Below are 15400 nucleotides of genomic sequence, written 5' to 3' on the forward strand. Positions count from 1 at the left end.
CCATACATGACTACTGGAAAAACCATAGCCTTGACTAGATGGACCTTTGTTGGCAAAGTAGTATCTCTGCTTTTGAATATGCTATCTAGGTTGGTCATAACTTTTCTTCCAAGGAGTAAGTGTCTTTTAATTTCATGGCTGCAGTCACCATCTGCAGTGATTTTGGAGCCCCATAAGATAAAGTCTGACACTGTTTCCACTGTTTCCCCATCTATTTCCCATGAAGTGATCAGGGCCTTTTTTAATGAATAGGCTCTTCACATTAGGTAGCCACGGTATTGGAGCTTCAGCATTAATCTTTCCAATGAATATTCAGGATTGATTTCCTTTAGGATTGACTGATTTGATCTCCAAGAGAATCCCTTGATCAAAAGACAGTATAAGCTTTAGCAGTGGTTGTACATATTCAGAGCAGCATGGAATTATCACTTCTTTCACTGCAGAATCTTTGAAGGCAACCTATTTTCACCTCAGCAGTAAAAAAAAAAAGTTAGGACAATGGAGATTCATACTAAGTTATTAGTCAACTAAAACCTCCACTCTCTTTTCACATAAATTGCTTTTAATGTTCTGATGTGTGTGCTCAGTCATGTCTGACTATGACTGCATGAACTATAAACTGCCAGACTCCTTTGTTCATGGAACTTTCCAGGCACCAATGCTGGAGCTGGTTGCCATTTCCTACTCTCGAGGATCTTCCTAACCCAGGGATTGAACCCAAGTCTCTTCATCTCCTGCACTGGCAGACAGATTCTTTAACACTGTGCCACCCGGGAAGCACTGCTGTTGCTGCTAAGTCACTTCAGTCATGTCTGACTCTATGCGACCCCATAGATGGCAGCCCACCAGGCTCCCCCGTCCCTGGGATTCTCCAGGTAAGAACACTGGAGTGGGTTGCCATTTCCTTCTCCAATGCATGAAAGTGAAAAGTGAAAGTGAAGTCACTCAGCCATGTCTGACACTTAGCAACCCCATGGAATGCAGCCTACCAGGCTCCTCTGTCCATGGGAGTTTCCAGGCAAGAGTACTGGAGTGAGTTGCCATTTCCTTCTCCACCTGGGAAGCACAAATTGCTTTTAAACAAGTTCTCAATTTTGAAAGTAACTTTTTAAGTCTTTATATGGAAAAGATAATATATTTGAGACAATAATGGGATGATGAGAAATATAATAGCATCTGTGTGTGTGCTTAGTCTCTCAGTCGTGTCCAGCTCTTTGCAACCCCATGGACTTATAGCCTGCCAGGCTCCTCTGTCCATGGGGATTCTCCACACAAGTCTACTGGAGTGGGTTGCCATGCCCTCCTCCAGGGTGTCTTCCCAACTCAGGGATCGAACCCAGATCTCCCACATTGCAGGCAGATTCTTTACCATCTGAGCCACCAGGAAAGCCCATCTACTCCATGGCTAAACACATAAATTGAACGAATTTGGCCAGTTATTATAAATAAGCAATGTTTTCCTGAGATTCTCTCCCATTTGCCAGCTCAATAATTCCCTATTCAAATGCTTGACTATCATTCCTGATAATCTGTCCCAGAACACTTTCATTTTATAAGACATTGGAACCTGCTTCTCTAATTTATAAAACACAGTATCCTCTGCTCAGCTACCAGAGTGAGTCTCATGCTGCCTCGTCTTTTAAGTTCACAGCTATAGGTGAAGGGTGTTGCTTTCACTACTGTCTGCTCAATATACACCAGCTAAGTCTGTAGGCCTCCGTCTGTAGCCATCTTCTTTTCCAGAGAGAAGATTCAAAAAGGTGACATTATCCAGGAAGCATTTGGACAATCTTGGAAAAGGACTCAGAACCAGAGATATAAGCCTAGTGGATAACCTGATTTGGTGGTTAACTAAGTGGACTTTGGAGGTAAAAGAGCTACGACCAAAAATCACCTCACAGTCAATCAAAAAAATGGGCAGAAAATCTAAATAGACATTTCTCCAAATAGATATACAGATGGACAAAAAATACATAAAAAGATGTTTCAGTTCAGCTCAGTCTCTCAGTCGTGTCCGAATCTGTGACCCCATGGACTGCAGCATGCCAGGCTTCCCTGTGCATCACCAACTCCCGGAGTTTACTCAAATACATGTCCATTGAGTCGGTGATGCCATCCAACCATCTCATCCTCTGTGGTCCCCTTCTCCTCCTGCCCTCAATCTTTCCCAGTATCAGGGACTTTTCCAATGAGTCAGTTCTTCTCATCAGGCAGCCAAAGTACTGGAGTTTCAGCTTCAGTATCAGTTCTTCCAGTGAATATTTAGGACTGATTTCCTTTAAGAAGGACTGGTTGGATCTCCTTGCAGTCCAAGGGACTCTCAAGAGTTTTTTCCAACACCACAGTTCAAAAGCATCAATTCTTCAGTGCTCAGCTTTCTTTATAGTCCAACTCTCACATGGATACATGACTACTGGAAAAACCATAGCCTTGACTAGATGGACCTTAGTTGGCAAAGTAATGTCTCTGCTTTTTAATATGCTGTCTAGGTTAGTCATAACTTTTCTTCCAAGGAGTAAGTATCTTTTTCATGGCTGCAGCCACCATCTGCAGTGATACTGGAGCCCAAAGAAATAAAGTCTGTCACTGTTTCCATTGTTTCCCCATTTATTTGCCATGAAGTGATGGGACCAGATGCCATGATCTTAGTTTTCTGAATGTTGAGTTTTAAGCCAACTTTTTCACTCTCCTCTTTCACTTTCATCAAGAGGCTCTTTAGTTCTTCTTCACTTTCTGCCATAAGGGTGGTATCATCTTCATATCTAAGGTTATTGATATTTCTCCCAGCAATCTTGATTCCAGCTTGTGCTTCTTCCAGCCCAGCATTTCTCATGATGTACTCTGCATATAAGTTAAATAAGCAGGGTGACAATATACAGCCTTGACGTACTCCTTTTCCGATTTGGAACCAGTCTGTTGTTCCATGTCCAGTTCTAACTGTTGCTTCCTGACCTGCATATAGGTTTCTCAAGAGGCAGGTCAGACGGTCTGGTATTCCCATCTCTCTCAGAATTTTCCACAGTTTATTGTGATCCACACAGTCAAAGGCTTTGGCATAGTCAATAAAGCAGAAATAGATGTTTTTCTGGAACTCTCTTGCTTTTTCGATGATCCAGTGGATGTTGGCAATTTGATCTCTGATTTTGCTGCCTTTTCTAAATCCAACTTGAACATCCGGAAGTTCACAGTTCACGTACTGTTGAAGACAGGCTTGGAGAATTTTGAGTATTACTTTGCTAGCATGTAAGATGTGTGCAATTGTGCAGTAGTTTGAACATTTTTTGACATTGTCTTTCTTTGAGATTAGAATGAAAACTGACCTTTTCCAGTCCTGTGGCCACTGTTGAATTTTCCAAATTTGCTTGCATAATTATCAGAGAAATACAAATCAAAGAAGTATCACTTCATCCCATAATCAAAAGGTCTATAATAATAAATGCTGGAGAGTATAGAGAAAAGGGAACTTATACACTCTTACTTTGGTGGGAATGTAAATTGGTACAACCACTATGGAGAACAGTATGGGCTGGACATGGAACAACAGACTGGTTCCAAATAGGAAAAGGAGTACATCAAGGCTGTATATTGTCACCCAGCTTATTTAACTTATATGCAGAGTACATCATAAGAAACGCTGGACTGGAAGAAACACAAGCTGGAATCAAGATTGCCGGGAGAAATATCAATAACCTCAGATATGCAGATGACAGCACCCTTATGGCAGAAAGTGAAGAGGAACTCAAAAGCTTCTTGATGAAGGTGAAAGTGGAGAGTGAAAAAGTTGGCTTAAAGCTCAACATTCAGAAAACGAAGATCATGGCATCCAGTCCCATCACTTCATGGGAAATAGATGGGGAAACAATGGAAACAGTGTCAGACTTTTTCTGGGCTCCAAAATCACTGCAGATGGTGAGTGCAGCCATGAAATTAAAAGATGCTTACTCCTTGGAAGGAAAGTTATGACCAACCTAGATAGCATATTCAAAAGCAGAGACATTACTTTGCCAACAAAGGTTCGTCTAGTCAAGGCTATGGTTTTTCCTGTGGTCATGTATGGATGTGAGAGTTGGATTGTGAAGAAGGCTGAGTGCCGAAGATTGATGCTTTTGAACTGTGGTGGAGAAGACTCTTGAGAGTCCCTTGGACTGCAAGGAGATCCAACCTGTCCATTGTAAAGGAGATCAGCCCTGGGATTTCTTTGGAAGGAATGATGCTAAAGCTGAAACTCCAGTATTTTGGCCACCTCATGCGAAGAGATGACTCATTGGAAAAGACTCTGATGCTGGGAGGGATTGGGGGCAAGAGGAGAAGGGGACAAGAGAGGATGAGATGGCTGGATGGCATCACTGACTCGATGGACATGAGTCTGAGTGAACTCCGGGAGTTGATGAAGGACAGGGAGGACTGGCATGGTGTGATTCATGGGGTCGCAAAGAGTCGGACATGACTGAGCAACTGACCTGATCTGATCTGATCTGATCTAATGTGGGTTCCTTGAAACACTAAAAATGAAACTGCCATATTATCCAGCAATCCCAATCCTAGGCATATATCTGGAGAAAATCATAATTTGAAATGATTCATGCATCCCAGTGTTCACTGAAGCACTATTTATAATAGCCAGGACAAGGAAGCAACCTAAGAGGAACAGACACAGATGTGGCACATATATACAGTGGAATATTACTCAGCCATAAAAATAATGAAATACATTTTAGCAATATGGATGTACCTCAAAATTATCATACCAAATGAAGTAAGTCAAACAAAGAAAGACAAATATCATATGATATTATTCATATGTGGAATCTAATTTTTTTAATGATACAAATGAATTTGTTTGTAAAACAGAAACAGATTTACAGATATCAAGAGCAAGCTTATGGTTACCAAAGGGAAAATGTGGCAGGGAGGGATAAATCAGGAACTTGGGATGAATATTTACACACTATTACATAAAAGATAGATAACCGAGAACCTACTCAGTAGTGCAGATACACTGCCATGTGTAAAATAGCTAGCTAGTGGGAAGAGGTTGCTGTATAACACAGAGAGCTCAGTCTGGTGCTCTGGGACCACCTAGAGGGGTGGGATGGGGAGGTGCGAGGGAGGCTCAAGAGGGAGGAGATGTTGGTATACTTATGGTTGATTCACATTGTGGTACAGCAGAAAACAACACAACATTGTAACACAATATCCTCCAATTAAAAGTAAATTAAAAAAAATTCTGTGATGACCTATATGAAAAGAGAATCTAAATATATATATATATACACACACACACACACACACACACACACACACACACACACATATGTATAACTGAATCACTTTGCTGAATACCTGAAACTAACACAATGTTGTAAATCATCTATACTTCAATATAATTAAATTTTTTTACAAAATCAGCTCTACATACACTCTTCCCTCAAACCATCTGGGCTCCAGTTTCATTTCTTCCAGAACAGAATGTACAGCTCCTAGAGGCCACCTAATTTCTGGACCTCAATTTCTTATATATTTAATACTTAGCAAAATTATCACTTTGAAGTTTTATAATTTATAAGTGTTGCGGTTCTAATAGTGTTTTTGAGGGGAAAGGGTAAAACATTCTAACAACTGTATTGATTTTGCTTAAAAGGCACAATTTTCTAATTTTAATACTTTTTTCTTTAGGGCAAAGAAAACTACTTATGTGTTTCACTGCCTAATCCAGAGCAAAAATTAAATGTCCTGAAACCAAACTTTTAAGTATGAAATATTGATTTGTCATTTTTAGACCGTCAGACTTGAGAAACTAAATAAAATGTACATTGCTCTACCTAAGAACTGTATGCCTGTGGTTAAGTACATAGGCACCCAAAACTCCTCTATAAAACAAAAACAATATCATAGAGTCATGCAGGCACTATATATTAATAAGACAGTTCATGTGAAATCCTTAATACAGTATCTGGATCACTATAGGTGTTTTACATGTTTTAGCTATTGGGTGATAGTGATGACTAGAATAATGAAGCTAATTTAGGGAGTCATATACATAATATGTTTTTTGAAGCCATGAGTTTAGTTCTGCTGTTGCTGCTAAGTCGCTTCAGTCATGTCCAACTCTGTGCGACCCCATAGATGGCAGCCCACCAGGCTCCCCCATCCCTGGGATTCTCCAGGCAAGAACACTGGAGTGGGTTGCCATTTCCTCCTCCAATGCAGGAAAGTGAAAAGTGAAAGTGAAGTCACTCAGTCGGGTCTGACCCTTAGCGAACCCCATGGACTGCAGCCCACCAGGCTCCTCCATCCATAGGATTTTCCAGGCAAGAGTACTGGAGTGGGATGCCATTGGTTCATTTCAGTCGCTCAGTCAGATCCGACTCTGCAACCTCATGAACCGCAGCACGCCAGGCCTCCCTGTCCATCACCAACTCCTGGAGTCCACCCAAACCCATGTCTATCAAGTCAGTGATGCCATCCAACCATCTCATCCTCTGTGGTCCCCTTCTCCTCCTGCCCCCAATCTTTCCCAGCAGCAGGGTCTTTTCAAATGAGTCAGTTCTTCTCATCAGGTGACCAAAGTATTGGAGTTTCAGCTTCAACATCAGTCCCTCCAGTGAACACCCAGGACTGATCTCCTTAAGGATGGACTGGTTGGATCTCCTTGCAGTCCAACCAGTCCATGAGTATAGAATACATCACAAAAGAAAGATTAGTAAAATAAAAATGGAGCAGGAGAAGAACAGAACCTTTGGAAACAATTATATTCTGAATGTGTTAGGTTATATTCTACATAAATGGCCAGAACAATATTTCTGCTCCTACATGCTTTTATGATCCTTACCACTTCCCCTTATTAAGAAGTAGAGACTATTCCCCTTCCTCCTCAAATTGAGTGGGTCTTTGTGATCAGTTGAAGTGAGAGGAAAAATAACAAAGTGAAAGCATTAGTTGCTCAGTTGTGTCTGACTCTTTGCGACCCCAAGGACTGTAGCCTGCCAGTCTCCTCTGTCCTTGGGATTCTCCAGGCAAAAATACTGGAGTGGGTAGCCATTCCCTTCTCAAGGGGATCTTCCTGACCCAGGGATCAAACCCAGGTCTCCCGCATTGCAGGCAGATTCTTTACCAGATGAACCACCAGAAAAGGCCCTCCCAAAAGCCTACAGCACCTGGTATTCCCAGGCAGTCTCCCATCCAAGTACTAACCAGGCCAAACCCTGCTTAACTCCCGAGATCAGACAAGATTCGGTGCATTCAGGGTGGTATGCATAAGGATATATGATTTCCAAGAAAAGTCGTAAAAGCCTGGTCCTCTATCTTGAGACAGGTATCTTGGTTCCATGAATTGCCTGATAAAAAGTCTGGCAGTCCTGAAGGAAGTGTTAACAACATTATTGCCTCCTATAATCTGGATAATAAGAAAAATGTATGTAGTAAACCAGATGATATAAGTAATGAGATTTCCAGACAAAGCACTGAAGTCAGTGCCTGCCTTCTAGCTGCCTATAGGAAAGAGCAACAGGAGGGAGAAAAACGAAAGAAAGAAGTGTCAAATATAAAGGAGTCAGAATTCACTGAGTAAATAAACCATTTTTATTCCCAGCCTCTCTGAAAGAAAAATCATTTTACAATTAAGAAATGACTTCAGGATAAAGACAAAGTCTAGCCTACAATCAGGAAACATAGTCTAAAGATAAAGCTAGGAGTATGATTGCAAAAACCCATGTAAGAGGTACCTTAAACAGACAAAAAACCTGTAGGAATATTACTGATTCTTTTATACAATGGGGGCTTCTAAGTATTGGAAGTGCATTTGTCCCATAACAATTGCAAAGGAAGCTCAGTGTAGCCCAGAGTTTGCCCTGAAGAGATCCATGGTTGTGGCTTTTGTCTAATGTGATGGATTAGAGATTGGTACATTAAAAAATCCAAATTTTATACATACATCTCTATATATAAATGTGATAGTCAATAAGAACCTATTGCATAGCACACAGAACTACTCAGTACTCTATAATAACTATATGAGAAAAGAATCTGAAAAAGGATAGATGCATATGTGTAATTGAATCACTGTGCTGTATACTTGAAACTAACACAACATTGTAAATCAACTATACACCAACCAATATGAAATATGAAAACTTTTAAAAATACAGAGTTTAAAAAAAAAAATACAGAGTTTTTTTTTAAGGAATTATATCAGCTTAAACTGAAAAGGACCAAAAAATAAAAAAAATTAAAATATACCAAATAAAATACCCCCAAAAAAGTACCAAATAAAAATACCAAATAGAGCTTCTACTAGCAGGAAACAGACTGAAAAAATTATTGAGCTGCAAACACAGTCTGCATTTTATGGGAAAGGCAAAGCCAAGAGCTGTGAAAAATCATTCCCAGACAGTATGATTAAACCTTCATCAGGGAATTGGCAATATATGCTGGGCTATTTTTTTTCAATGCTATGGACCAATGACTTTTGTGCTTCCAGTTTCCCCCTTTTAAAATAGGATTATTTACTGTGGTTATTCCACTTTCCTTTACAGGTCTTAGATCAAAAAGAAAGATACTCAAAAACCTATTCCCAAGGATCCACACTGCTCATCCACACCTAGACCTGACTGACATATATGCTGAGATCCTGGCCCATTGTCACAAAAGAATGAAACTTTGGGAGGGGGTCGTCTTAGGGACAGAGTGAGGCTATTGTGCATGTAGAAGAGATTTGTTATCAAACAAGTCCGTGTGCTCAATACACAGTGGGTGCAAACATTAGCAAGAAGTCAGAGAGTAGTCAGAGTTTGGAGCAGAGGAAGGTTTACTGCAGGGCCATGCAAGCAGACCGACTCATGTCTTAAAAACCTGAACATTCTGAAAGTTTTCAGCAAAACACTTTTATAGCAAAGGGAAGGGAAGGACATGGTTAGTTGTTGCTAACTTCTTGGTGTCAGATCATTTCTTCCTAAGGTCAGGTCACAATTTTCCTGTAAACTTTCACCAAAACAAATGTTATTCTCTCTTCTGAGAAGAATGGGCAAGGTCCCAAGGCTCAACTTTTGCCCTCTGAGGTCTAGGTCCTGACTAAGAGGAGGGGATTCCTGCAAGGACCAGTAATCCAACCTGGGAGCAAACGTTCATCCGGCACCCAGCCTAGCTCGTCCCTCCACTGTCCCACCCCAGCTGAAGAGGGAGATCTCAGCTGGAGGTGCCCACAGGGCCAGGTCCCCAGACCCTGCCCAGCCATCATCATTGAGGAAACCAGGCACCCAGAACCAAGACCATCATCACACTTTTCATTTAAACTGGAGAGAAGGAATAGATAGCAGCACCGACTCAATGAAAATGAATCTGACCAAACTCTGGGAGACAATGAAGGCCAGGGAAGCCTGGCATGCTGCAGTCCATTAAGTTGCAAAGAGTCCCACATGACAGCAACTGAACAATTAGCAGCATGAGGAATACACGTTGTAGGAAATACCAATCAGGTTAATCCCCAGCTTACAACAATTGCCCCTCTCCTGAGAACATCCTCAACCACAGAGCTGGACCTGAAATAATGCTGTGCAACATCCCTGTGACTTAATTTGACCTCCTACCACCTCCTAGGGATAGACAACTGATCTTACCTGGACCATTTTTTGAAACTTGAACAGAAAGACTGAGGCTGGTTGAAGCTCTTACCTTAATGTCCGTGGCTGTATAGTCCAGTTGCTGAGAGGTCTCCAAGGACTGTAACCCTGGAGATTCAAGGAGATCTTCAAGGTCTGGGCCTGACCAGTGGGTGGCCACTGTGAGGGCTCTGGGAGCTCTGCAGGGCACAGCCCTCAGGCTAGTCCCGGTCTCCAGCTCACACACTGGCCCCAAGACCAGACGGCCCCGACAGAAGGCTGGATCCGCTCTCACCACTTTCTCTTCTGAGAGGATCACTGCAGGCTGACCATTGATGGAGTGGGACCTCTTCCCCCAGCATCAGGGTCTCACACTCAATCTGTGTGCCTGCCCTGCCCCAATGACATATCACGGCACCAGAGAACAGACTGTGGTGCATTTCATTGTCTCAACGTGGCCACAAAAATATTTCTGGTTCCACATGCTCTTTCAGAATCTTATCTCATCCTTATCAATAGTGGAGTCTATTTCTCCTCCCCTCAAACCTACACAAGCCCTTGTAACTTTTTTTATTTTTTTTGGATTTTTTTAAATTGGAGTGTAATTGTGTTAGTTTCTGCCCTACAACAACATTAATCAGCTATAAGTATACATATATCACCTCCCTCTTGAGCCTGCCTCCCAGGTCCCCCATCCTACCCACTTTAGGTCTTCCCAGAGTACTGGGCTGAGCTCCCTGTGTTACATAGCAGCTGCCCGCTAATTACGTATTTTACACATAGTAGTGTATATACATCAGTGCTACTCTTTCAATTCATCTTCTCCCTGGGTTCGCTAGTCCATTCTCTATGTCTGAATCTCTATCCCTGCCCTGAAAATAGGCTCATCAGTACCATTTTTTAGCATATATATGGTGTGGGAGAAGACTCTTGAGAGTCCCTTGGACTGCAAGGAGATCCAACCAGTCCATTCTCAAGGAGATCAGACCTGGGTGTTCTTTGGAAGGACTGATGCTAAAGTTGAAACTCTAATACTTTGGCCACCTGATGCCAAGAGTTGACTCATTGGAAAAGACTCTGATGCTGGGAGGGATTGGGGGCAGGAGGAGAAGGGGATGACAGAGGATGAGATGGCTGGATGGCATCACCGACTCGATGGACATGAGTTTGAGTGAACTCCAGAAGTTGGAGATGGACAGGGAGGACTGGCGTGCTGCAATTCATGGGGTCACAAGGAGTCAGACATGACTGAGTGACTGAACCGAACTGACTGAACTGATATATATGTATTAACATGGGATATTTGTTTTCCTCTTTCTGACTTCACTCTGTATAACAGGCTCTAGGTTCATCCATCCACATCACTACAAATTACCCAATTCTGTTCCTTTATGACTGAGTAATATTCCATTGTGTATGTTTACCACATCTTCTTTATGGGTAAAATGTTTCAGAAGTGATAATTCATGATTTTTGAGGTGAGATCATGAAACATTATCGCTTTCTTTCTCTTTCTCAGAAATATATCTTTGAAGCCTTGAGCCACCATGTAAGCATGGTTACCCTGCAAGCTGTACACTAAAAAGACTATGAATAGGACTTACACAGATACAGTGAGATATCCAAAGATCCCTAGCTGCTGCAGCCCCACCCCCAACTATTCAAATCTCCTCCTCTCTTCTCAGGAGCCAGACATGCCTGAATAAGTTCTCAGAAGATTCCAGCCCTGCATTCCTGATTGTACCTGCATGAGAGAACATAAGTGAGAACCACCAATTAAGCAATCAACATCCAGAACCATAGGGAATAAAAATAAAATGATACTTCTCATTTTAAGCCAAGAAGTTCGGAGGTAGTCTATTTTGTGGCAATGAATAACCAGAGCACATTTTTCCCCCCTAATGTTAGAGGAAGTAGTGCAGTCACGTGATTAGGCAAAACTAAGATGGTAGAGTCTTGTGGAAGCCAAAGGAAGAAATTCAAGAAAGAAAAAGAATTCACCATTACCAAGGGCTGTAGAGGAAATGTAGAATGAGTATTAAAAAAAGGCTACTGGAAATTAAATGCATTTGTCTTTTCTTGTCTAGGATGTAAAACTGATTAACTTTCTTAAAACAAAAGCAGTGTCAAATATAGGAAAGAATCAGCATATATTCCCTCTACCTGGATACTTCTTGTCCCAATTATCAAGTTTCTGTTCTCCCAACCTACCCAAAAATATGAGATCAAAAGGAAAATGGCACTCTTTTTTTATCAGTTATGAGTAAGACAAAATATAGGTGGTTTTATTTTAATTAATAATATTAAAAATAACAAAAGATTCATTCAGTGAGTAGTAGCCTCATGTTACTGATGATTAATATTTAGAAAAATTAAATAATTTGAAAATAGGCATACAGCTAGTAAAATGTGAATCTATTACTTTATAACCTAGTGTTGTGTGAGACCACTAGCCGTAAGGGAGACAGTTCTTCATGATCAAAGCTAGTCCAGTGGAGACTAAAATGGGTTCTGGTTTAAATGCTGGTCCTCTCTGAACTCTTCCTTCTTCCATGTGGCATCCTCTAGATGGTTGGAAACTCAAAAGAGTGATCTGTGACAGTCAGTTTTTCTCTCTCCCCACCAATGCCAATTCATTTATGATTTCCCCATAGTAACCCCAGACTCCAAGAGAATAGCCTTCTGTAGGTACAAATTAAGTCTGCTCTATAACAGCATGAGGAAGCTAAGCTCAAAATTCTAAAAATGAACTACAGAAAAGTGTATTTAATATGGGAATCGGGTTCCAGATTGTGTCCTGTTTACAAAGGCACATATTGTGCGGATAGTAAAAGCAAGCAAGTTCTACTTTCATAATGGCGGCTGAAAATGAATGCCACCCACCCACACCCCCGCCCCACCCACAGTCACACTCCATCAGTGCAATCAAATCTTAAAGTCACCTGGCTCTAAACTACACAGACAAGTGGAATTCAGTGCATGTGTTTGTGTGGTTTGTTTATCATCTTCCCCAAACTGCTTTACCAATTGAAATAAGAGAACTAGCTTACCCACATATGCATCCTGGGCTTCTGAATATTAACTCCCAAGATAAATGCACCCTCTCCTAGAGACCATGGGAAAAGCCACTTCGATGAAACAGGGGTCATTCATTACCAGAAGCCGGTGCTTCAAACTATGCTCTAGAGAATTCTAAGTTCCATAAGACTAATAGTTATTCAATAAGATTAGGGTTTTGTGGTCAAATAATTTAGGAAAACACAACCACTTATTTTACTCTCTTGGAAATCTACACTGCACATTAGTATTGAATGATGTAGAAAATCTTACAAAGTACAAATCTGCTTAACTGCTTAAACAAGAATTTTCCAAATTATTTTACCTCAAGTCCTTATCTTCGTACAGTATCTATTATATTTCTTGTAGAACATTGTCCTTCAAGCAACATATGAGAGCAAACACCATTCTTATTTCTTTGCATAGAATTATTGATTTAGATCAATTGGTAGAATAATGGAAGGATGTTTTGAGCCTTTTCAACATGCTTAAATATCTTGTTTAAGCCTGATCACTGGAGAGGAGGAATGATGGAGGAAATTAAGTGTTATCAGTATGCAGAAGACTTTGCAGAGAAAACATACAGAGTTGGACAAATATTCAGTTACCAAATACAAATTCAGTGTAGTTACTTCTGGGAAATAGTACGATATGATAAAAAGATTATGAGCTTCAGAGAAAACAGGGTATGACTAAAATTCTATTTCTACCACTTTAACAGAACAAGTGCTTCTTTCTAAAACTGGTTTAAAGAAAACTACTTCATCTTCCTGGGTCTCAGTTGTGAGCAATGCAAAAAGTGTCTTTGTATGTAAAATAGGGATAAAAATAGCTATTAATACCTTGTAGGAGAGGTTTTGAGAGTGAAATCAGGTATAGTGCCTAACACATTACAGACACAAAATAACTAAATACGTTTCCTTTCTGGTTAAGTTACTCTAACTCATCACTTAAACAATTTTGTATTGTTATGGATTATGAACTGGACAAGAACATATGAACTTAAATTCCAGGCACTCTGACTATACAGCTATGTAAGTATCTTAAAGAGCACAGAGTAAAAGGAAGATGCGTATACTTCTCAAAGCTGCTCTGGTCCATGTTCTGATAATTCTAAACAATCATAAAGAAAATGCCTTACATGAAGAACTCTTGTATTTTCCCATCATGTTTTCTTACACACCTGAGACTCAAAGTTTCCTTTCTCAATCAATAATGTTAAAAAGCATTCTATTTTAAAAAATCCTGGAAAAGAAGTTCTGTCTCTGTGTCTATGTTTTCTTACTGAAAGATACCCAAACTTATAAAAACCTAAATCAATTGTTTAACCCTCTCTTCTTCCTTTTCTTTTCTTTTATTTTATTTAACTTTACAATATTGTATTGGTTTTGCCATACAGTGCCCACAAAATCGGCATAGTCCTGGGCTCATTTCAGTCTCTCAGTGAATATTTATTGATCATTTTGAGTCATTCTATACTGCAAAGAGGTACTATAGATTCAAGTGTGTACCTCCAAAATTCATGTGTTGAAACCCTGTATCTCAATATGCTGGCAACTGGAGATGGAGCCTTTGGAAGACAGTCAGGTTTAGATGATATCATGAGGTAGGACCCTCAGGATGAGATTAATGTCCTTATGAAAAGAGACATCAAACAGTTTTCTCTACCTCCGTCCCCACATGGAAGGTGGACAGCCATCTGGTGGAAGCAGAGCCAGGAAGAGAACTCTTGCCAAAAACTGACTATGATCTTGGTCTTGATCTTGACCTTGCTCTTGGACTTGTAGCCTCCAGAACTGTGAGAAAATAAGTTTCTGTCATTTAATCTACTCAATATATGGTATTTTGTCATGAGATCCTGAGTTGACTAAGAGAGAAATAAGATTGGAATGCTGAAAACTGAAGTTAATCAGACAATCCCCCTTCCTGGCATTGTTCCCTTGTACATTCATGCACACTCACTTTTTAAACTGTCTCTTTTCAGCTACTTGTATCAGGATTGAAGGAATCAGTCATAGTCATTTCTTTCCTGACGAACCTGAAGAAATTTTTATCAAAACATTGCTGAAACCTGAGTCTCAGAAGTCTCAGATTTTAAGCACAAGACTTTACAATCAAAATAAAAGTTACAGTGCCATGTATAAAGTTTACTAGGTGGTTAATCAAGGAAAATGCAGCTGTGTGAGCATTTACAATGATCAATCAATCATTCTGTGGTTATGTGTGAGCTGAAGGAGTAAATATGAAGGATGAAGGGCGGTAATGATAATAGCAATATGTAAATACAGAAGACTCAGAACAAACTTGTTACTTGATGTAATGGGGCGGGGGATGGGGGATGGTGGCTAAGGAAAGAATAGAAAATTTGGCAAAGTAATATCATGCTCTAAAATCATCCAGCTTTGGAAGACATAATTAAACAGAATCATGAAGAATGCACAAAGTATCTACACCTAGATAGTACTCAGAAAAGTGGCTTCAACTCAGATCATAAAATAAGCAAGTAATATCCATTAGGTGGTCCAGTGGGCATCAGGGAAAGGTGTACAAGTATTTCTGACTTGATTTGTTCCAGAACAGACCCAGTTAATTTGAAAGCAAAACTTGGAGAGATACTGAAGAAATTAATGAATTCCACCCACTAAATGGCAATCCATCAAGTATCAAAATTGAGGGAAAGTTTAACTATTAAATTAAGATGAATAATGCATATTAAACAGAAAAGGAGATATTAGAGTTATATACCA

The 15400-nt window shown here is 40.3% G+C and overlaps 1 long non-coding RNA gene and 1 pseudogene across 2 annotated transcripts in view; both read right to left on the bottom strand.

Annotated features, from left to right (window-relative positions):
• LOC129629264 (uncharacterized) overlaps nucleotides 1–15400 on the bottom strand; it is a 488327-nt gene that overhangs the window by 123820 nt on the left and 349107 nt on the right. The window contains exons 2-3 of one of the 2 annotated variants that reach the window (XR_008703114.1): nucleotides 14616–14691; nucleotides 14322–14449 (exon numbers count right to left, since the gene is read on the bottom strand). The exons of the other annotated variant lie outside the window; for it this stretch is intronic. This is a non-coding gene — a long non-coding RNA (uncharacterized LOC129629264). The remainder of the gene's footprint in view (nucleotides 1–14321; nucleotides 14450–14615; nucleotides 14692–15400) is intronic. 2 annotated transcript variants of the gene reach the window in all.
• LOC129629351 (uncharacterized) lies at nucleotides 7146–7262 on the bottom strand (annotated as a pseudogene).

Source organism: Bubalus kerabau, chromosome 15 (assembly GCF_029407905.1).
Source record: "Bubalus kerabau isolate K-KA32 ecotype Philippines breed swamp buffalo chromosome 15, PCC_UOA_SB_1v2, whole genome shotgun sequence".
Lineage (NCBI taxonomy): Eukaryota > Metazoa > Chordata > Mammalia > Artiodactyla > Bovidae > Bubalus > Bubalus kerabau.